The sequence below is a fragment of the Sus scrofa genome, chromosome 8 (assembly GCF_054392235.1).
Source record: "Sus scrofa isolate SSC_HxYL_T2T_F1_AM1 chromosome 8, Sscrofa_HxYL_maternal_Yorkshire_Landrace_v2.0, whole genome shotgun sequence".
Classification (NCBI taxonomy): Eukaryota; Metazoa; Chordata; class Mammalia; order Artiodactyla; family Suidae; genus Sus; species Sus scrofa.
The window spans coordinates 114341005-114365881 of record NC_139390.1 but is presented as its reverse complement, the minus strand read 5'-3'; the positions used below and the strand labels follow the sequence as shown (position 1 = coordinate 114365881).

The following is a 24877-nucleotide window of genomic DNA, read 5'->3' as shown; positions in this document are numbered from 1 at the left end:
GCCTCTATGAAACTCCCAAAGTATTGGGTTCGGAGAGCTCCCAGGTTTTTGAAGACATCCACTCATGTGGATATCCCCAACTGTGTGAGGACAGAAGCTCCTGCTCTCAGGTCCCTACCCCACCCCCACCCTATGTAACTCTTCACCTAGCTTTTCATCTGTATCCTTTATCATGTAATTAACTGGTATCACCATTTCCCTGAGTTCTGTAAGCTGCTCTAGCAAATAATCCAATCCAAGGTGGGGACACCATGGGGACCTCCGATTTGGACAGAGCTGGGAACTTACTACATTTGATTGGATCTGAAGAGAGGAGCAGTCTTGTGGGACTGAGCCCCTAACCTGTGGGGTTTGTGCTATCTCTGGTTCATGTCAAATTCAATTTCTGGTATCACAAAGCAGTGCTTCATGTAGGGATGGGGAGGTAATCTCTGGTAGCAGCAGAGAAATTAGTAAACAAATGATTGCAGGGACTACTGTAGTTATTGCTTTTTTTTTTTTTTTGGCAAGAAGGAAATTCAGAAATAAGCCAGGGGAGAGGACTCACAATGATTTTATACATTATTATTTCTTTCTTGAAGGTGATCAGATGTATTACACAGATGACCAACAAGGCTCTTAAAGATCGATTGACATTGAAAAAAAAAAAGAAAATATTTGCCAGCATTTAATGCATAGCTAATGCTCAGTCATTATGCTACGTTCTTTGCATTCATCATCCTGTCTAGCCATTATTAATTTATTTTTACAATGAAGAATTTGAGATTTAGAGGATACAAAAAAAGACTGAGATTATACCACCAGGTATTTATGGTGCTCAAATTCTATTTTCTCACCATTGCACTGATGAGAAAAGCCAAGAATTAAGTTAGATGAAACCAAAACCCTCACACTTACTTAATTACTTTAAGTCAGAGAGCAGCAAATTTTATTTCAACTTTAAAAATTCAGATATTCAAAGCTAAAAATATCTAACAAAAATTAAGAAAACATCTAGAAGTGAATTAGATTAACTCAAAAGAAGCAGTGGTATAAGTTGGATGACATAAGAATTTGCAATAATTTGACCACCTTTGATTTTTCATGATATACATGGTGGGGGGAACTATATTTTATCAGGTACCTTCTTTTTATATCCTTTGTCCATAAGAATATTATAAATATTTAGCTTATATTCATAGCAATAAAGCTGTATTTTAAATTAAAAACTGTGCTGTGTAAACATTTAACCATTTATTCAAATATATTAATGACACCTTTACGCTTTAGGGGAGAATTCCAAAATTTATAACCATATTTCAATAGAGATACTCTTATTTTTCAGATTATAGGCCATCACCACATAAAAGAAAAATGAAATAGGCCAGAGCAGAAATATCGGTGTACTTCATGAAAAGTGAAGTTAAATAGTGCTTTAGGAAACGTGTTGGTATTTCTGCATGTGTGTGTGTGTGTGTGTGTGTGTGTGTGTGTTTCTGGGTCGAGATGCATGATTATTTTCGATTCTGAGTCAGGGTCAAAAGTGTTTGAGAAACACTACTCAAGAGGGCACAGATAATTCAAATCATTTAACCTGGTTTTAAGACAATTATAAATATCACAGAGGTTCCAGCTGAAGATGAATGTAATCTCTTGTGATTCCATGTGGTTCCTGAAAATATCTATTACTGATTCAAAAGAATTTGAGACTAAAGTACTGGTTGATATCATATGGTTTGGTGAAGTGAAGTTCCTTTCAGCTTTCAGGACACAAGATATTGACACTATTTTTTAGAAACAATCATAGTTCCATATACAACTTTTTTTTTCAGGTATAGGTAATGAATAATTGTTATATTTAATCAAAATCAAAGGAGTATGCTTAGTTAATGATGTTCTGCAATAAAGATCTTTCCTACATGTAAATAATCAGTTGATTATTGCCTAACTTTTATACATTTCCTATTTTCTTGATTTCAGTGACATACAATTATTTTAGTCCCCAAAGTGTGCATTTTTATAAGTGCAAACTCCTAAAAGAGTCAGTTCAAACATAATGATAACATTATACCACCATATTATATTGTAACACCATATTACACTGGGTACATAGCTCTGAGCTATCAGCTTTATTCACACTGCAAAAGATTGGGAAGACAACTCAGTAAATGGAAGAATAAATGTCAGGTGATTTCTTTTCTCACCATTCCCTAGAGATACACATGTATAGTGCCTATTTAGCATTTCCCTAGGTCTTGTTTTCTAAAACAGAGAGACAATATGATTTTTCAAGAAGAATCCTTTTTTATTAAGACCAAACCATAAATACTTATGTATTTATTTCGTTTATTAAAACATGGGAACTTTGAGAAGATGGAAAATACTAAATGGACCTTTTTTTGGCTTTGCCACTTAAAAATTTCTAGATATAGTAGCAGAAATGATATTTACGACAAAGTAGGGTGGTTTAGTAATCATTGTGTAAAACTCTGTTTTATTTTTATATTCACAATTTCATTATGGATTTTTGCCCTTAACACTACTGAAATATTAATAACTTCAGTATGGTTCAGAATTAAATTGAATTAAACAGCTTTGAAATGCCTGTATCCTTCCTAAGGGTTCCTAAAATCCAGATAATTTCCACTGAAACTTGGGATAACTTTGGGATAGATCTGTGGCATTAGTCTAATTTTTGTAGATTTGGAGGTAATGTTTACAGTCGGGCTTCAGAATCAAACTAGGACCAGACAGATTGTCTAAAATTCAATTCTATTTTGGATATGCTCCTGTTTTCTCCCTTAGGTAAGAAGCAAAGGCATTCATCCAACATTCATTCTACACATACATGCATCAGCTTTTATTAAGAGCCTATTCTTTTCCAAGTACATCTGCAAATTTAGCTGTATAGCTTCTCATCATAAAAAACACCTAACAAACGTTTTGTTTTCATCTTTCTTACTTCTTTTTATTTACTGCATCTTTCCCTTTCATCTCTAGAAAGTCTTTTATTTTTTATTTTTAAACCAGTGGATGGTTTAAAGTTACTGATATAAAGCTTGTGCTAATGGATTTAATGGGAAGAGTGTGGCCATTAATCAGCTAATTTATGCAACAATATTTCCATTTACTATCTCCATTTTATTTTCTCTCCTCATAAACAATTTATATAGAGCTAAAAAGATAACTGAGGAAATACAAGATCATGGGGTGCTTCCTTACTTAGATATAATTTTAACAATTCCCCTCAAAAGTAGGCTCTTTTTCTATAAATTGACTCATCTACAAAGGTGATAGGAAAATATTTTTGAAAACGGACAGTTACTTTCTCTCGTTACACAGTTTATGTGAATATCTTATTACCAAAGCAAGAAAAATGTGAAAACCCAGAAAAATAAAAAAAGAAATGAACAGTGCTTAACAAAAACCTCTCATGCATTTCTTCCTAGTCCTTTCTTGATATGTAATTTATAATATGGTTTTATGTAGTTGTGATTACACAGCAAACATAATTTTTATCCTACCTTTTAACTTAAATTTCAAAATAACTTGTTATAATAAATAGGAAACATGATTGAGAAGTCCTTATACCTATCATTGTTTTTGTTTTTTTTTCCATTTCTATTCCCCCAAATTGTTACATTGTGATGCTTTCAATAACTTTTTCTTTTTTTGGTCTTTTTGTCTTTTTAGGGCCACACCCGCAGCATATGGAGGTTCCCAGGCTAGGGTCTAATTGGTGCTGTTGCTGCCGGCCTACACCAGAGCCATAGCAATGCCAGATCTGAGCCATGTCTGCGACCTACACCACAGCTCATGGCAACTCCAGTTCTTTAACCCACTGAGTGAGGCCAGGGATCGAACTCACAACCTCATAGTTCCTAGTCAAATTCCTTTCCGCTGCACCATGATGGGAACTCCTGATTTCAATAACTTTTATTTATTTTTTTTAATTTTTTTAAATTTTTTTGTCTTTTCACCTTTTCTAGGGCCGCTCCTGATTTTTTTATTTATTTTTATTATTTTTTATTTTTTTGTGATTTCAATAACTTTTAAAGCCAGATAGCCCCACCACCTAACTTACGCTACAAAACAATAGAAGGTGAGGGTTGCCCTAGATAAACATCATCCTGGGAGTCGAATGGACTCCCATCAATGTTTGCTAATGGGATGGTGGAGGATAAGAAACCTGATTAGATATTGAGGGTGATCACAAATCGAGGGTGGAGGGTCTCATTAGACTGATTTGCAGGATTCTTGCTAAAAATAGATTTTTCAAGAAATTGCACCTTCAGAAGCCTGCCTAAAGTTTGATCAAGCAAACAGTCTTTGTCACATGCATAAAACAATCAGGTTAAATCAACAACTTATTCACATCTTGTATATATTAACCTTTGAGCATAACCCAATACCAAATTAGACACATAGTTGAAACTTAATAATCTTCATTAACACAGTTTCAATTTAGATATTCCATTTTATTATATTTGTAATAGTTCTATTGGAACTATGATCTCAGATTTTAAGTCTAAGCTTTTGAAAATTGGAAAAATCAGTTGCATCAAATTATATCTAAGTTTACTTATAGCTAGGATATCATGATGCATCAATTGTTTCCGATGAGTCCAAGCTTGTCAGAAGATATTATGCATAAAAAATTAACTAAAAATACCCAATTTGTTTTAATCTGTTCTAGAGAAAGAATATAAAATACTTGGATTAAAAAGAGTAGTCAGATACCTAAATGTTCAAGTTTTGTCTACCCCTGAGACAGGCCCTGGTATCTCTGAGCAACTCGAGTCTTCAGGGAGTGGCAGATATACATGCATCCATTTGCCTGGGTTGATCTTCAAAATTTGTTCAAGACCCTCATGCACACAGACTGCTGGGGATACAGGAAGCCACTGCTCTTCACGCACACTAGTGTCTTAAAGGCAGGTGCCTGCAGCAGTGGCCTTACTGAGATAGTCAGTGATCTGTGGCAGGAAAGCAAGGATGGACCTTCCGTTTGACAAGCACAAGTGAGATCTTTTAAAGGGCACTGAAATGACCATGTGACAAGAGAGAAGAGCCAGTGATCTGTGTGCTTTATTATTAACCAGACCCCTTTTGTACCCACAGACAGTGAAGTCTGGATAAATTTGGACTATATTAATATTGGTATATTTTCCCCCAGAATTTACTTTGTCTCAGTCTTCCATTTTATGACAACAACGATTAATATATTGTTAGTTATGCTTTAATCAGTAACTTCTTTCTTATATATTTTCTAGATGACTTTTTCTAATGTAAGTTTCACATAATCATTGATCTTGCATTTCAGAGAAGGGAGAAGAATTTTCACTAGGCACAGACTTTGGCTGCAAAGGACCCATTAAGTCACCTCTGCTAACTGAGTGACACGTGTACAGAATCGTGTTCATTACTTTTTTTTAACAATTAAAAGAATACTTACAACTAATTTTTACAATACAAGAAAAGATATTAAAATAGTAGGTGATAAAGTATTATAATTAACTCTTTAATGATGTTTAAAACTATAATAAAATGTAATATAATTAATTTTTCAAGCAGTAAAATATTCAAAATAAATAATTTATTCTCAATCTAGTTAACATTTTTATAATACAGGTCATACAGATAAACTAATCAATCATGTTTGGCATTTGTTTCTAGGATTCAAGATGTTAACCTAAATATTGGTATATTACATTTATATGAAAAGAGAAAATAAAGCATTTGCTTTTTAAAATTCATTCTCTCTGTATTTCTAAACAATCCTTGATTCGCCTAGCTTTCTAAACACTAGAGGGCGATATGTTCTTGCTTTTATTGCAAAAATAGACCCACAGCACTTCCTATGAAGTGCTGAGTATAGAGCTCATAGGTAACTTTACTCACAGGACAAGGATCTTGTGGATATTAGAGAAACATCAGTGACTCTGAATATTAACACACCAATTATGCTACAATTCTACACCAAACACATTTAGTCAAGTCTTTTCCTCATATTTAAAATAAACAACCAATATTATATTGCTTGTATGATTGTTTCTGAATTCTTATTTGTTTTTTAATTAAATATTTTTTTGCTGTTGTACCCAAGAAAAAGATAAATGAAATATCACCTCTTAGTAATTTGCTAATTACTAATTTGCTAATTTTGCTAATTTTTGCAAACATTTTAAGATATAAATCTTTTTCTTAAGAGAAGTATGTCTGTAACTCAAAGATGCATAAAACTAGCTTTGCCATATCTTGTTTCCAAATTAACATTTTCTTTAAGATGTATGAATTTTATTTCTTAAGTAAATACAATATTTTTTGTGTTAAACAGAGTTATCATTGAGTTTTATATTTATCTGCTATGCTAACATGTTTCTGCAGTAATTTTATTTGCCCTCCAAAACATGATTTTTGAAGATTTGAATCTGCTTAAATGATTAACTCCTTTTAATAATCCTAAGAGTAAAGAAATATCATAAAATGAATAATAAGGAAAACTTAGAAATGTGAACTCCATAATTTAGGTCATTTCTCAATTTATTTCATAGCTCTAATGTGGAAATATAAAATGTAAGAATTATATTAGAAGCAATTTAAAATGGGGATACAATTATGATTATTTGCAAAGAAAGATTTCTACTTCTATTGTTCAAAGTTATATCTTAATTATAATATTATGTGCTTCCATTATAATTTATCATTTACCTGAGAATCTCTAAACTACCTGTTCATATGTAGTTGCTTTGCTGATGAATTGAAAGATAATGTATCATTAGGAGGTTGTACATGCAATGAAATGTACTCTAATTAATTATCCTGAGTAATATGTACAAACATTCAATATAATTTAAGTCTGCTCATGTTTTGATTTTTTTCCAAAGGTGATTTCCATAAATTAGTCATTAAAATTTGTCAAAGAAAAGTGTTTTTAGAGACTGAGGTGATGTTCAATATCACAGAATATATCATAAATGAATACTGAATCAGATGGTAATATAATTCACAAACTATAATTGGAATGCAAACATCAAGGTGATTGAAAATTGCAATCCCCAAATAGTTCTTAACTAAATGTAGTCACATCATTCCACACATGTCACTGTTAAGGCCACCCCCCCCCCCCGCAACACACACACACTCTCTCCAAATCATAAAGATCCATTTTGAAGAAGTGGCCATAGAAAAAATATTGCACAATCAATACTGTCAATACTGAGATCTGGGCAGTGTTCAAGAGATGCTGTTTCTGATGCCTCTGAAACGTGGATATAAGGTGATGACACCTTTCCATAAAGGGAATCTGCTTTGGACCTGCTTTTTCACTTCGCTGGCTTCTGATTCAAAGTCTGTTAGAGGTAAATCTGATTAGACACTTTTAGTTGGCATATCCATGCTTTGGCTGTGAGAGAAATTGGGAAATAATTATCTGATATCTAAAGTGAAGTGGAAACATCTAGAGGTCATGAATTTCTCAAACACAGGAAGAGTGTTCAAACTGTTGAAGAGAGTAAGAATAAAATAATTGATAAAATGCTAATTACTCTAAATGATTTTAAATATATGTAATGGTAGTAATAAATGCTTATAAGACTAAAAATAAAATCAAAGACTCATTGAAATAAATGAGAACAATGCCATAGAAGTCAGTAGGGAGTAAATGGAGTTAAGTGTCCTGAGAACCCTGTACTAAGGTCATGATATTAATTGACTTCAGACATAGTAAGTTAAGATGCATATTTTGATTTCTAAGGAAATCAATAAAGAATGTATATCTTCAAAACTAGTAGAGGAGAATGAAATGCATGAAAAATATTCAATTAGAGGAAGAATAAAGCGAAGAAAAAGGAATAGTAGGACTGATAAAAAACAAAATAAATAGGTCTGTTTCTGTTAGTAATTGCATTAAATATAAATAATCTTTTATAAACAAAGATCGGCTGATTGACTAAAAAACTTACAAATCCAAGTATATGTTGTTTAAAAGTGACATATAAAAGAATGTGTGAAAGAAAACATCTAGAAAAAGATACATCAGAATATTTTAATTAAAAGAAAACTGATAAAGCTATGTAAATAGGAAATTAGATTTAAGGCACAAAGAATTACTAGGGATGCAGAGATCATTGTAAAACAATAAAAAAGTTCAGTTCACTAAGAAGTCATTAAAATTTAAATTTGTATGCATCTGATATCATAGCCTCAAGAATATAGAGCAGAAATAGGCAGAATTATAAGGCATTATTTACAAATTTCCAATCATAGAGGACGAATTTATGACATTTCCCAAGAATTGATTGAAAAGTTGGATAGATTAGTAAGATTAAAGAATACCTGAACAAAATGATTAAAATATTTGGCCTTAAAGTATATTTAACAGCTATAGAAATGCATACTTAATTTGGAGACATTTACAAAAATTAATCATTCTGAGTCCCAAAGAAAGTCTTACTAAATTTCAAAGAACTGAAAACCACATAGAGATGTACTATAACCATGATGTAATTAACCTGAAAACTAATAACTAGAAAATTCTCATATGTTAGAAATTTAAGAAACATAATCCTAAATAACTTGAGGCAAAGAAAGAATTGAATATGTATTGTATGCTACAATTTATATTCAAAATCACACACCAAATTTTGTGAATTAAGCTGTCATAATAGAGAAATTTGGAACCTTAGAAGCATGTACTTGAAAAAAAGTGTGAAAATTAATGAGTTAATAAGGTAAGCATTCTTCTCAAGAAGGTAGAAAATAATGAAATAATAGCAAAGATAATAGGAAGACACAATAAAAATGGGTTGAGAATAATCAAATAAAAAATACAATTAAAAAAGGCTCAATGCGCTTCTCTTTAAAAGGCTAATGAATATGACAAACATTAAGATAAAAAGGGATAATCATGCATAAAATATAGGGATGAGACAAAGAAGATAACACTTTTTCCTTTAGACATTAGCAAGATAAAATCATTGAATATATAAGAAAAATATTTTAATTTTAAAAGAATTTAAGTAAATAAACTTTTGAGAAAATGTGGCTTTATAAAATAGATTTAAAAGATGCCTCGAAATGAATAAAGCAAGTGCAAGAATCTGAATAGTCATAAATATACTGACAAAGAACACTCTAATCACTGATTCCTTCACCATACGGTCTTATCAAAGCTTCTAGGAATAAATAATTCCAATCTTACACAATCTTTTGCAGATTAATGAAAAAAGAGTAATGAATGTCAGCCTTATTTTATTAGGCTTCCATAACCTTGATAGCAGTAATTGATGAAGGGCTAATGAAAAAAGAAAATTACAAGAAATATAATTCATGAATATAAAGTGTAAAAAAATCTAACCAAACTATTCATAAGCCAATCCAGCTGTCTATAAAAATGAATAAAATAGCGTGACGAAGTTGAGCGTAACTCCTACAGGTTGACTTGCGTCCCCCCCAGATGTGTATGTTGAAGTCCCAGTACCTAAGAACGTGAACTGATTTGGAAATAAGATTATAATAGGTGTAATTAGTTAAGATGAGGTCCTACTGTAGTAAGGTAGGCCCCCTAAACCCATAAGACTGGTAAAAGGGAAATTATAAGAAGCAGACACTCACCACAGAAGTCAGGAGAGATGCCTGGAACAGATCCTTCCCTAGTGACTTCCAAGGAAGACTGGCTCTGCTGATACCTTGAACTCAAACTTCTAGCCTCCACAGCATGGAACCAATAAACTTCTGATGTTTAAGCTACCCAGTTTGTGGTACTTTATTACAGTAGCCCTAGCAAACAAATTTCACAGCAATGAAGTGCAAGGTGGGTTTTAATATTAGGAAATTAATCAGTGTTTCCAAAACTATGACAGAGACTATTACCTGTCCACCAGAATCCTGGCCCCTCCCCCATTCAACTCTTACAGCCTGATCACTTCTGTCAATTTAGGGCCCCTCTGGACATAACTTTCATAAAGGGAGCCTCACAACTTCCCTCCTAATACCGTTTTTTTTTTTCCAACCGCATCAGTCACCACAGACGCTCAGGACCCCTAGGACGTTGCTTACCCTTCTAGAAAATCCTTTTGTGATCCCATTTCCCACCCTCTCCATCTTTTTGAAACCACTCACTGTGTTAATCAGAATACGCCGTAAATTATTAGCAAAATACTTTGGCTAGACAGTGGCACTCTTTTCTGAAAGTTTTCATCTTCTGACTCTGAAACATGGCCCTCCTTTGAGGACCTTGGAGCCCTTTGGTGATAAGTTTTGCTTCGGATTTTCCTGCCATTTAGTCAGGAGATTGGTTAGATGTTCTTCTTGTCAATTCCAGGCTATTCTCCATTCTGACTCCCTAAAAATCTCTTATTTTTCATCTTATCAGACCATACCACCCACTTCTTCTCCTGATAGCAATTATTATCAACTAATGCCTGGGTGAGACTCCTTCAACCCTAGAAAAGAATAGTTTCTGTATAACTTTCTTTCAAAAACTACAATACATCCATATAGATGATCTTTCTAACATTGTATGCTCAGTTTTTAATTCCCCTCTTGAATAATCCTGCCTTTCTCCACACCATTGCCACCTAGTCTCATAGTTACACGCTAGAACTTTTCATTATAACAAATAAATGTATAACTGTAACCCACTCATAACATTGATTTTATACATTCCACTATCCAATCCCAATCTCCTATCTTTTCACCTATTGCTCCCAACTTCAAAAATATTTCAACTGTGAACCGTGAACCTTTCACTTTTTTACCCTATCTCATGGCCTCCCACCCCTTCTCAGCCAGTTTAGATTCAATAATCAGTAATTATATTTGTCTCTTCTTCTCTTACTTTGGCATGTACATTTATCTAAACAACATGATTAAATTTTGCAATCCACCAAATCTATGCCTGCGACTCTGAAGATGGATTGAACATCACCAAACTGACTGGTATCCTCTTAATTTCATGATAGATAACTTTAGGTGGCCTTAATGTTACTGGCAATCATGCTATATTTTCTTAGTCCATTAACTACATCCTCTCCTAGACGGCTGTTTTATACTCTTCTCCTCTCTCTTCAAACTCCTATTTCTTTTCTTTCTCTCACTCTCAGCTGATTATCTGGTTTTCTATTTCCCAGAGAACATAGTTACAAGCATTAAAGAATTACCATAAGTACCTACTGCCACATATACTCATTTATGCGATTAGATTTTTCTTCTGGATGAATTATCCATTCTAACTAAGGACAATTCTCCACTGTGCATTAGTTCTAGGCTTTATCACCTATTCCTGGAAGGCATTGCTTTAATAATACTCTCCTCTGTTCATGTAGCCACAGTGTTTTCCTCCTCTATAGAATATTCATGTCTGTATAAAAAAATCCTATTATTTGTTCATATTCACTTACCTCAATAGCTATTATCCATTCTTTTATTTTTATACAAAAAACCCTTTGAAATGATGTGTGTAATTTTCTTTGGAACCTACTACAATTAGGCTTATCCTCATCATTTCAATGCATTCAATGAAATTCATGTTGTGAAATCCAATTGTCATTTCATACTCCTCACCTCACGTTACCTGTCATCAGTATTTTGCATCACTAATTATTCTCTCATCCACACAAAAACCATCTTTACCCAGCTTCCAGGAAATCATACATTTTTGGTTTTCTGTAAGTTCCTAGTCACAGTTTCTGGTTCCTTCCCATCTCTCTATCCTCCAAATGTAGACTTCCCTAGACTTTAGTCCTTGAACCAACAACACCAACAGTGAACCCAAATTCAGTTCTGATTCAACCCCTAGCTGGGAACTCCCATATGCTGCAAGTATGGCTGTAAAAAGGAAAAAATAAAAAGTAAAAAGTAAAAGTAAAACACTCTGATGATGCTGTGTCACTGTAGGTTCATCATATATAAGGGATGTTTGTGTTGAGGAAGGCTGAGTGTGTGTGTGTGTGTGTGTGTGTGTGTGTGTGTGGTAGAGGGGGAGTGTATGGGAACTCTCTATACTTTCCAATCATTTTTGCTGCTCTAAAAAGCAAAATCTATTGTTAAAAATTGTAAGCAGTTCCAGAACTTATATATATATAATTTTTTAGTTTTTGTAAATTTGCAGCCTCATGTGGGTAGCACAGTCAGATGAATTTAAGTACAATATGAGAGTTACAATAATTTATCTGAAAGGAATTATGTTCTTCACTCACATTTTCTATACAGCATTACAGAGTTCCAATTCCCAAAACAAAACAACACTTCTAAAATGTTGGTTTTCCTACTTACCATTTCCCTGTATCCAAAAGCTACTCTGAAAATCCATACAAGACGACATTTCCTTTCTGCCATCTGATTCACTATCTTTTTTCTTTTCTCTCTCCTCTTAACTCTTTTCCTTAAGACTCTATTATATTGACCAATTATCCTCACCCTCATAAAGCAAAATATCCTTCTTTTTAGGGGAGAAATAGAAAAGGTAAAATGTTTTTCACTGTTTGTTGGAGGCCAGGGATCGAACCCACAACCTCATGGTTCCTAGTCGGATTTGTTAACCACTGAGCCACGACGGGAACTCCATAATGGAATTTAAGGTCTATGCTGGAATGGTAAGTTAAAGGATAGGAAAAACCATTATATTAAGTGGAAGAGATAAAGAACCATGTGTATAGTAAAATGATACAGGTATACCATTAAAACCTTTGACATTGCTTGAATTATGGTTAGAGGAAGAGAGTCATGGAAACTACAAGGAAAGGGACACACATGTATCTAATCAAGAACTGAATACTATGTAATAGTCAAGAAATACAACTGAAAATTGACCTTGACTTTGGTGACCTTAGCAAAATGTTCAGTGGTATAGTGAAGTCAAGTAAAAGATTAAACTAAGTTAAGAAGGAAGTAGATGGTGAACAAGTTGAGAACAGCTGCAAATAAAAAGATCAAGAAAGTGACAGAGGAGTTCCTGCATAATGGGTTAAGGATCTGGCATTGCCATGGCTATGGCATAGGCCACAGCTGTGGTTTGGATTTGATCCCTGGCCTAGGAGCTTCCATATGCCGTTGGTGCAGCCATAAAAGGACAGAGGAAGGAAGAAAGAAAGAGAGAGATAAAGAGAGAAAGAAGTAAAGAAAGAGATGGAGCTAATAGGAACAAAATTAGTTGATAAATGAGAACTCTAAGGCTGTGCTATGAGAGAGGGGATGTTCTAACTCTTGAGGAATGAGAGGATTTGGATTTTGAGGGGAGAGGACAGAGACTTGAAACAGAGGAGAAAACCAAGATCCAGACCAGGCAGGAAAATGACATGACCAGTTATGCCCTTAGAATTCCAATACAGTATTAATTTTCTGTGCTTTTCTTCATGTATTTTAGTTAAATCAACTTATAGCCAGCAGCAATAAAATTATTGCCATCAACCAATAATTGCTTTGGGTTAGCTAAATAATCATCCTCTAAATACCGTTATTATATTCAGTATTGATCTGTATCCTTGTTAATTGTCTCAGCAGACAATCATGGAAGCAGTTAACCATGAAACATAAAATGCTCACTTAGCTCTCATATTCTTACAGGCAAGGAAATTAGAAGATATAAAAATGAATGAATGAAGCTGTAATATAGAAGTGTACGTCTTGACCTATGAATGAATAGAAGGGAGAAAAAAAAATTGCCTAATATTTAACATGGAAGTTTAACTTGAAGAAATCACAAAGGAATTTATCAAACTATAAAGTTTTATATTAACCGGCATTTTATTTGTGTCTTTAATGTGTTACCAATAGTATTAAACTTATGCTCACAAATTACATTAAAATCTGGAGTCTCTTGGAAGCTCTATTTTTAATATTTTAAATATTCTCCTTTTGAATTGAGATATTATTTTATTGATATTTCTAGAATTTGCCTTTAGCAGAACAAAAGATTACTATCTCTTAAATTTCATTTCAACAATCACTTCTTTACCACAGACTTTTTTACTTAGAGACTCCTAAAGTTCTAGATACATAAATGCCTGGAGAAAATTTAGATTGTTTTGGAGTGTCTATTATCTAGTTTATAGAAAGTCCTCATAGTTTTTTTTTTTTTTCATTATGCTATCTGTGTATCATTATATACTACGGACTTTGAGTTGCTTGTAATGGAGAATAAACTCTTTTAAAATACACACTTTTTATCCTGTGTACAAACAACTATAAATTCCAACTATCCAAATTATTATTCAAAGAACCCAAGGAATGAATTAATGGAGAATTTAATGTACAGAAAAGTGAAGAGAGCTGTCCACTGCCACACAGCTCACGTGAATCCACATTTTCTGATTGATTCTATATCTCCCTCCCGTTACCACTGTTCTGCATTCACACCCTAAATATTAAGAAGTAGACTTTCATTGCCATGAACAAGACTAACAAAGAACTTTGTGAAATGGCAATACTGAGACTTTTTGATATTTTATTTCCTAACTGTGGATTTTATACATCTTATAGTTACCACTTCCACCTTTAACTTACTTCTCTTATTTCAGAGCATTTTTAATTTTACACAGCATAGAACAGCTGGAAAATCCTCTACCAAAGAATGAGATACTCCATTCATTTTCACCAGTGATCTGTGCCTATTTTTTAAATTTAATTATTTTATAGTTTATGTAATTTTAAGTTTTAGATACTGTAGAATAAAACACCAGGTTGGCCATCAACCAGAAATAACATGACTGGTTACATATAAATATATCCTATAAGGAACTTCATTCTCCCACCCAAAACTGATCCAGGATACACAATTCTCAAAGTTTGGAAAAATAATGATAAAAACTCATGAGACGAGACCTGGAATGCTTCTAAGCATTCTGCTCCTTGTCAGAGGCAACATTTCTTGAGATGCTCCTACTTTAACATTTGATGAGTGGAATCTAGAATTATTATAAACATCACTTATGAATGCTTTCAAAGGATGCTATGCCCTGTACCAAAATAATTCACTCAGCAAACCCATTTGGTAGAAAATAGTGGGAGAATTTGAAATGTAAAATATTTCGTTAATTTCCAAAATACCTTTGGGAAAAAAGAATAGGAGGAGTGAAAGTGGTCTTGTTTGAAATGGAAAAACCATAAGGTCAATTTAAGATATCAACACACTTGTGGCAAACCTTAAAATACAACTTGTATCTTTTTATTCTCAGTCTGGGTCAACCTTAGTAATTTAAGGTAGTTGAATCTATTGCCCATAGCCTTCTGTGGAAGGAATTCCTGCCATGACTAGAAGCAGGATGGCAGTTATCAAGCTCTCTTGTGTTTCTCATTGTGAGATAACAAGGCGTGTGGATGTTGAACATCCTGCTCACCTAGAAGCCTGCTCCAGCAGTTGGTTAGGAAACTGTTCAATAAATTTCAAGTAAACAACTGGGTAAAATTCCCTATTTTTTTCCTTCCCAAATATATTTTTAAGATCAATAAAATCTTTTACATTTCGTAATCTCCCAGTGTTCTCTAACAAATAGGTTTCCTAATTGAATTATTTTGGTTCAGTGCCTAGCCCTGAACCTTTTAAACCATTCATAAGTCACTTTTGTAATAATTCTAGAAAATATGTCAACATAACCACCACATGAAATCTTTTTTAGTGTTTTACTAGAGAAAAGTGCAAATGAAATAACATTTGTATTTGTTTTAGTTTTATCCAGTTTGTTTTTGAACCTTTGCCTTCTTGCCTTCTTATAATCCCATGTTTTTCCTTACTCCAGAATGCCAAAAAAAAATTAAGATAAACTATTTGGCACCCTTTTCTGACAGTTTTTTCTTCTGGTTTACGATCTGTTTTCCTTAAGATATTTGAATGTGAATTAACTCTCAAACTGTGATTAGTCAGATTAAAATGCTGATCAATGAAGTTTGATCTTTTAAGTTAGATTTAATAGCATTAATTTCAAACATATGATCAAAACTACAGTAGAGACAGTGCAAAATGTGATTTAGATCCTTATATCCAAGTAAAGAGGATTGGAAACAGTCAATACTCATCACTTAGATGTTTCTTTCTTTTCTTTTTGGTCACAACCACAGCATATGGAGTTTCCTGGGCCAGGGAATGAACCTGTGCCACAGCAGTGACCTGAGCCTCTGTAGTGACAACATTGGATCCTTAATCTGCTGCACCACAAGAGAACTACAGAGGTTTCTTAAAATCAGTAGAAAGTGTTACAGTCCAGGCCAAAGTCAGAGGACTGATGCATGTAACAAATACTTAATTCTATTAATTTAGCATCTCTCATGTTTCCAACATTGTACTAGGAACTTAATGTTTATTGTCACATGTGGCTTTCCTAGCAATTCTATTAAGTATTTATCATTACTTCCATTTGCAGATCATGAATCTGAGGCACAGAAGGGTTAATTAGCTTTTTCAAGGTTATATTACAAGATTCTAATTCTAGTTTTGGTGGAATTTAACATTAATTCCCACCTTTTATTATGCCACGATGCCATCTCATTTTTAAATCAATTCATGTTGATTGATGGCAACATGATGGAAACTCTTCTCAAGCAAGACTTACACTTTACAATTAAGCACACAATCTCTATATTTCTTATCATTTAGAAGTTCATAGAAGCCAGAAGTATCTTTCTTATTCATGTATCTAATCTTTAGATATTTTTTTTGACTAGTTCAAAGGAGGAATAAAGCCAATATGTTTAAATTTTTAAAAAATCAATACTTTAAGAAATTTATCACTTTATTTATAAGTGACTACACGCTTTATAAAATGATCTTATAAAAATACATTTTTACACTACAGGGCACATTCTGATTAATGAATATATTCCATTTGGGATTGTACTCAATCATTATTTTACTAGAATGTTTTTTTTTTTGTTTGTTTTTTTGGTTTTTTTTGTTTTTGTTTTTGGCTTTTGGCTTTTGTTGTTGTTGCTATTTCTTGGGCCACTCCCTCGGCATATGGAGGTTCCCAGGCTAGGGGTCGAATCGGAGCTGTAGCCACCGGCCTACGCCAGAGCCACAGCAACGCGGGATCCGAGCCGCGTCTGCAACCTACACCACAGCTCACGGCAACGCCGGATCATCAACCCACTGAGCAAGGGCAGGGACCGAACCCGCGACCTCATGGTTCCTAGTCGGATTCGTTAACCACCGCGCCACGACGGGAACTCCCTACTAGAATGTTTTTGACCAGTCTTCTCACCAAATGCTAGAGCTGAGTTTTAGTTGGACAGAGTGTTCACACAAAAGCCTTTATCCACACGCCTCACAGTTAGACGATGAACAACGCAAGGCACCTGGGTAGCCACCATTTATCTCCTGCTCAGAGCAGACATTCCTTCCACAGAAGTCCTCTGGAGAAGGGTCTCCAACCTGTGTGGGTTGCTTCCATTGACTGGAACTCAGTGATTTTCAGAATGCATAGTTTCTCTGCTATTGCACAGAAACAACCTTCCACTATCTTTCATATAGTCTTCTAAAGCAAATTTCCTTTTCATTAAGAAAACAATCTTGCAATATATAAAGGTAACTATACCGTTTCTCCATAGTCTTTTGCTCCTTAAAAATCATTGTTTCTTCAACTGCTGCTTAAAGGATATGCTTCCCAGATGCTGCTTCACAATTTATATTTACACTTTACATTTCATAGTTTAAGGGTTTTATCAAACCTTTGCTATCTGCCTATAGGTCAAGTACTCTCTAAGCATTCCTGCCATGATTTTTTTTTTTTTTTTTTTTTTTGGTTAAATTAGGGGCACTGAAACACATACAGTAACTACACCAGAAGGCAGTAGGTATTGTGATAGACCTGAGAGGGTAAAGCAGGAACAATGGTCCACCCTGGTGGAAATGGAAGGTCAGAGAAGACAACTCCTAATATGAGGCATCAGGAACCTGAGATTGTAAATATGCCAAATGATGTTAGACTTGTGCTCACGAGGGTGACTGTTTCCTTACTGTTGATGCTGTTATTCCGTTAACTCATTTTAAGTTTGCATTAGCATTGTATTAGCCTTTTTACATTTTTGGTTCTTGTTGAGTCTGAAGAACTTTTGTCATTGGTGAGATATTTTTTAAAAAATCAGTAATTACATTTATCCCTCTGTAATTTCATTATGTTAAATCCATTGTTCCAGCCAACTGAAGGATGATTTGGAATATTGGTTCTTACACCCACCAATTTGTGAGAATGAGATAGGGGGCCAGTTCTGTTCCTGCTGAGGTTTAATAACAGCATTAACCTTCAGACTATAGGAAAAATACGATAATTTGAGATAACTTACTCACACACTATTTTTAAAATTCCTTGGAAATGTAGAGTAGAAGTAACGTTAAGAATTATGTTTTCTAAAACTGACTGGTTGGTCTTTTTATTTTCCAGAGAAAGTAACACTAAACAGTGTGCCATATCCTAAACCCTACTAGACAGTTTCACAGAACCAAGGATAGCAATCAATAGAAAGAGTCAAAATTCAGCTTGTCAGCTTGCATATTACAAGAAATTGCTACTCCTCATCACATTTTCCTACAAGAATGAAGTAATGTTCTCAGTTTGGCACGTAACTTTTAAATAGATTTTCTGAGTGTCAGTTTATCAGAAAGGTATTTCCTGATGAGGTTTATGGCTTTCCCTTACACCCTTTAACCTACTGCCTTGATTTATTCATCTTCATAGTACTTAACAGCCCTACCAGAGTCTTTATTTGTTTACTGGCTGTTTTCTCCCACCAAAATACAAGTCTCCTGAGAGCTGTTTTGTTCACCATAGTATCTTGCATGTCTGACACATATTAAAAATAATAGGTAATATTTATTATTATCACTACAAACATTATTGAACAAAAATGAAAAGCTACTGTTTTTCTGTTTAAACTCAAAAATATGTCTAGATGGGAAAATAGAACCTAAGTAATAAATTGAGTTCAATTTCCTTTGACCAATTTGAGAATCTTTTTTGTGGTTATTCAAAAAGTGCTCTATTCCAAGGATAGCGGCTTCACAACCTAAGATATCAGGAGCCATAATACTTGAAGTGAATTAATAAGTGTAATTTTAAAATGATTGTTTATGTTTGATTTCACATATTATGATATGTGAAATCTCAAGTGGATTGACATAACTATTAGTGAAGGAATGGTTGGGAAACAAATGAAATTTAATTCTGATTCTAATGATCCATTTGCACTTTAGAGTAATGAATAGAATTAGGACTTTTATACGCGTTCACAGGAGCATATGTGTTTCTGCATCTGTTTCCTTTCCTTGTATTAATCTTTAGTGTCGCTATATTTACTTCTGAGGTTTAAATTATTTTTATGTAGGCGTGAAAGACTATTCAGTACATCAAGAAGAACTCTTTTGAGATGTCTGATGAAATATGACAAATTCTGTGGATCAGCAGTCTACAATTGAATTTCTGATTCAGGAATGGAGTCAAGCCAAAGCATCTTAATGTGCAAAATAGCTCTCCCTTCTCTCTTTTTCTTCCATTAGTATGGCAGTCGGCCTTAGGCTGCATATGAATGCTACTATGTTTAAACTACTAAATATAAAAATGATTTATGGGGGTTTAAAATACCAGCATAAAATTATTTACATTTATTATTATTTTATTTTTGCTACTAAACTGCATTTTCTGCATGAAAACATTTCCACTGATGATGAAAGGGAAGTATATGGAAATGGAGCAAGAGGTTCTACTTGAAGAATTTAGTAAATTAAAGGGAAATTCATTGGTAGGAGAACAGTCAATATTTTAAGGTTGACATCACTACTTCTCTGACACAAATTTCCCATCCTAACTTAATTTTCTTTTATGCTTTAGTGTAGTGTATCACCTTTTTCCTGTGCATTTTTTCCATTTACTCCCATGTTGAGACCTGGTCATTAGATAAATAATAGCTGCCATACTAAACAGGAGTGGTGTGTTCCTGGACTTTGCAAGACAGCATTTTAGCTGAAGTGACAAAAATAAAGCGAAAAGAAAGGTGGAAATGAGGAAATGAAGATAAGACAGAAGGAAGGAAGGAACAGAGAGAGGAGGGAGGAAGGAAGAAAGGGAAATAAGGAAAGAAATAAGGGAGGGAGGGAAGAAGAGGTAGAAAAAAGAAAGAAGGAAAAGGGAAGGGAAGAGAGAGGAAGAAAAAAGGAAAAAAGAAGGGAAAGAAAGAAAAGAAGAAGAAAGGGAATGCAAAAAAAGATTAAAGAAGGATTTCTTAACAGAGTCATCAGTTCTGTTTTTTCAAATACCCTGAGTACATCATCAAATTAAGTTCTCAAGCATTCAAAGTCTTTTTTAACCCTTCATTTTCTTTTCAAGTTTCCTTAATTCTGATGAATTAATCATGACTCACATTTAATATTCATAAAACATGAAGTAAATCTCTTGAAAAGCTATGTTTAAGGTAGTCTATATATGCAAATTTCCTCAGTGAGTCACTGGAAAGCCAACGTTTAGTTTATTATAGATGGGCTATTTTGTTATAATCTTTATCATTTAGTTTATTATATATGGGCTATTTTGTTATAATCTTTATCATGAATTATATGGATATTTATGAATATAGACAAATTATAAGAAGGCCAAGTACATAAATATATCAATTTACACTGGCAAACATTTTTACCAGTAGGAACAGATAATAAATTACTATTCGCATTATTAAAAAAATCTATTTGTCTTGAAATGAGAGAAACCATTGATATGTTTGGATTTCACTGTCAGACTATTTTGGATGTGGGGAAAATCTGTTATCAATTCAATATTACTCTAAAAGAAAGTTTAGATTTGTCAACTTTAGAATGTGATAGCATTCCTTAGAAAACTGAGATAAAGAAAGCTTAGAAAAAAGACTGTATTTATAAAAGTTCTGCATTGCAATTGACACCTCTAACTTCTGAAGCTTGCTGGAAATAACTAAAAAAAGAGTGCATCTGACACTCTCTGTAACAGTATAGCTGAAAGTTTCCTGAAGTGTTAAAGAAAAGGTTGACTAAATGTTATTCCCTGATGGTTGAAGGCAACAGCATTATGTCTGCCACCTGACCTATTTCTCTTGCCTCATAAACTTAAAATAAATCAACAGACAACATGGTTTCCCTTTTTCCTAGTTATTTGGAATACATAACGGATAAGAGTTAACTTTCCCTTTTGTTGTATAGCTTCAAAAGATATAGACCACCACAGTTTTAGTATGTCTACTTCTACTACAAATTTTACTAGGCCAGTTACTTTCAGAAAACCTTCACACTTCTTCTGGGTATGTTTCCATCCATATGTGGCATTTCTGACCATTTTGCTGTCTCCGAGATAATGGTTAGATGATGCAGCTATCTTTATTTCTCTTTCTGCTCCTGAGCATAAACTACATTTTATGAGTTTCAGCAAGGCTATTTACATTTTTCATTAGCCAGCCTTTAATAAAGAAGAAAACTTTGAACTTAGAAAATATATTTGTTCTCTAAATATCCCACAGTTTGTAGTAGAGGAAAAAAAGTAACATTTCAGGTTAGACTTTAAACATAATGCATTATCAATGAATTTCAGCCCAGAAAGAATTAGCCTTCTGGGTGCACAGCTTCTCTGTCTTGGCTTCTAGCCAGAGCTGATATTCTAGCTTTGTTTTATAACTTTCCCCAGCTGCTTTCCAAATCTGGGAAGTCAGTACCAGCTAGAATCTTCTAGTTTGAACAAAGCTTGCTCAATGCTTCTCTGTTTTTCTCCCTGAGCAATTGCTACTATATGAAGCACAGAGAGTTTGATCATTGCACTTTAATCTCAATGGCACCTTTCCTGCTCAAATAGAATGTGCTAGGGGATAGTATAAATATTAGACTATTGGGTACAAATATTTTGTTGAGTTTGAAGCACTTATATAGTATCTTTAAGAGGTAAGTTACCATTTAGATTCGAATTAAGAAACTACATTAGGAGTGATTTTGGGGGAGGAGAGGAAAGAATAGGTAGCATAGTTTTTATATTCAGATAAAATATAAAAGATTGTCCTTTTTTGCATTGCATACATATATAAACATGTATTTCTATTTTGACTATCAAATATAGAAATTCCAAGTTATGATTTTATGTGCTTATATATAAAATAGTTTCCATTTAGTTTCTTTTGGTATTTAAGGGAAACCATTTAAATGGACACATTTCTTAGATAATAGCTTCAGCTGGTAGAAAACAAAAAAGCACTTTACATATTTTGCAAGTTTATAGAAAGAAAAATAAATATTAAAATCCTCATGAAGTTTTACCTTTTCTATTTAAAAATGATGCCTGAGTTTCTTATTTGCATATATATTTTTGAAGGGTGAATTTCATGTTACAGTTAATAAGTTATATGTATTATAATATTTTCAAAGGATCAATCTAATTTTTTCTAAGCATAATCTTAGTGCTGACCAATTGCCGTTAAGATAGAGTGAAAAAAAAAAGATGATTCTGCTTAGTGTTCAGTTTCCAAAAATTTTCTGTATTAGCTTATCCTGAGACTTCTATCAATGTAGGTGATATGTGATATTGAGAATCATAAGATAAATATTCACAGTATTCCTTATTTATAGCAATATCAGCAATCACAGCAGGTGTTAAATGGTATTAAATTCTCGTTTTTACATTCAGATAAATGTACCTAATGAATATATTTTGCTTATTGATCACTCATTTTTATGAATTCCAGTTGCAGACTTAGGCTGTTTTAGTCAGTGGAGTTTATATTCTCTACATACATTTGCTTCATGAAAAAACCGTGACCAACATACGACCTATTTGGCATTGGGATAGAATAACTGGAATATTTTAATAGAAGAAAATAAAATGATTCTTTTGATATTAAAAATACCTTTTAAATCCTTGTGGGGAAAAATGATTACCTCTTAGTTTTGGAGATACTCAACCAATTACAGCAACTTTAATCTTCATCTATTCCCATTTGTGTAAAGAAACACAGGATTTGAACCATGAAGTTGGTGAGAAAGTGAGTAACTAAAATCATTAAGAAAACACATCAGTATCTTTGTATGCAATTTACTTTAAAACATTTATGACCCTGAGTTGATGAAAACTATTGATAGACACCATGAAAACAAGAAAAGATGAGTTTGAGAAAGACCTAATAAAGTATAAACTATTGAAACTTTTTCAGAGTTATATTAGAACTCACAATATAACTTATCATAACAAACAAAATATATCATCATTTGAAAATACTCTTGATAGTAACTCTGAAAAGTACAGCATCTTTTAATCAGTAAAAATTACAAGGAAAATACAAGTTTAAGTTTCCCTTTCTATTTAATTTTCTCTATCAGAGGTATTGGAAGAGATGAATAAAAACCATATTTCAACAGCATTTCTTATTTTTCAACTTATTCTGTGCATGAGGAATTTGGAGGCATTTACAGGTATAACAAAAGCAGTTTTTATCCTCCTGGGAATCTCTGCTGATTGTATATGGCATATATTGTTCTAAGGATATATTTTTCTTTCCTAATAGGACCTAGTAGGAAAGCATCTATTTCTTTAAAAGCGGTTTATGACTGTATCATACAATTTCAAATGTCTGTGACAGCTGTTTCTCTAAAGCAGACCAGGAGGACATAGCGTGGCTATAAATCTCAGGTTCCAAAGAGAGGAGTTCCCATCTAGAGTAATTTTTATTTTTTTATTTGAATGCCATGTTGTCAGTAACACGTCTCAGGGAAATATTTGTAAACCCACAGTTTGGCTATTGAATTTGGGATATTGGCATTTCAATATCAAAAGGCTAAAATTGTTATCAAGTGAGGTCTTTATTATGCAAGATGTTCTGGCAACAGTTTACAATCTTTCAAGTTCTATCTTTTGTAGGCAGGACTGTATTTGCCATTTACAGTGCAAATCTATCTTCTACGAAGCCTGATGACAGGTCAGCACACATATGTTGAAGAGGGAGGCTGCATCTGGTTTAAAACTATTATCTGCTTCTACATAAATCTTTCACAAATAAAACTTTATTGTGTTCAACTTGTTTACACATCTAAGCAACATATTCATTTAATGCACACACCTCGGTTTCAGCAAATTAAGCAATAACTTACCTAGAGAAGCATTTCAATTTTTTTTTCTTTTTCTAACTTGAGTCTATCCCGAGTTATAAAATGGATATCCAGTATTCAGATTCACTTGCCTGCAGGTTAATTAGAAGGAGCTTTCAGTTCATACAATCTGCCTTAATATTCCGAGAGCACTCTTTAGCTCCAGTCCTAGTATCTGAACTCTTCCAGCAGAGTCTCTTTTTATTTATACACACATTGTCCTTTTCAAAACAAGCAGCCAGCTGGAATGATTCAAACCTCTGTTCAGCACACCGTTAAAATGCAGCTTCCTTCTTGGACACGAGAATTACACCAGGGAGCGGACCGAGTACAGCAAAAAGGCTATGGGAACTATTTAATCACCGGAATACCAGCTGCTCCTGCTCTGCTCTTGCTACTGCTGCTGTGCTTCTGGTTTAGCTGTAGTCGGTCTTTCCCTCCCTCCCTCTTTCTCTCACATCTCCAGAACTATAAAGGCAGCTCTGCCGGATTATGATTGGCAGAAACAGCCAATTCCTTCAGCTAATCATCCTCAAGACTTTCAAGGACCTGGAGCTGTTGTGATGTCATCCAGTCAGTGGGATGTTACACATGAATACATTCCAACAGAAGCTCATTCAGCGATCAGCTGCATTCCTCTCACACCACGGTGATTGATTAGATGCTCCTTGAGGATTTGCATAATCTTTCATTGTACAGTTGGACCCTTTCCTATGAAATTCGAGAGTAAAATTCCACTTTGCAGCTATAACACTGTGCCAAAATTCTACTGGGTGAAAAAAGAAAAGTTCATGACAGTGTTTTCTTGGGTAAATGTGTGCGTCA

General features: G+C 33.7%; 1 protein-coding gene across 2 annotated transcripts in view; it reads right to left on the bottom strand.

Moving 5' to 3' along the window:
- The window catches only part of NDST4 (N-deacetylase and N-sulfotransferase 4), a 243333-nt gene extending 218835 nt beyond the window's left edge, over nucleotides 1-24498 (bottom strand). For both annotated transcript variants that reach the window (XM_021101659.2, XM_084973092.1), the window contains exon 1: nucleotides 24056-24498. The gene's annotated coding sequence lies outside the window, so the exon portion shown is untranslated. The remainder of the gene's footprint in view (nucleotides 1-24055) is intronic.
- Nucleotides 24499-24877: the final 379 nt, after the last annotated feature.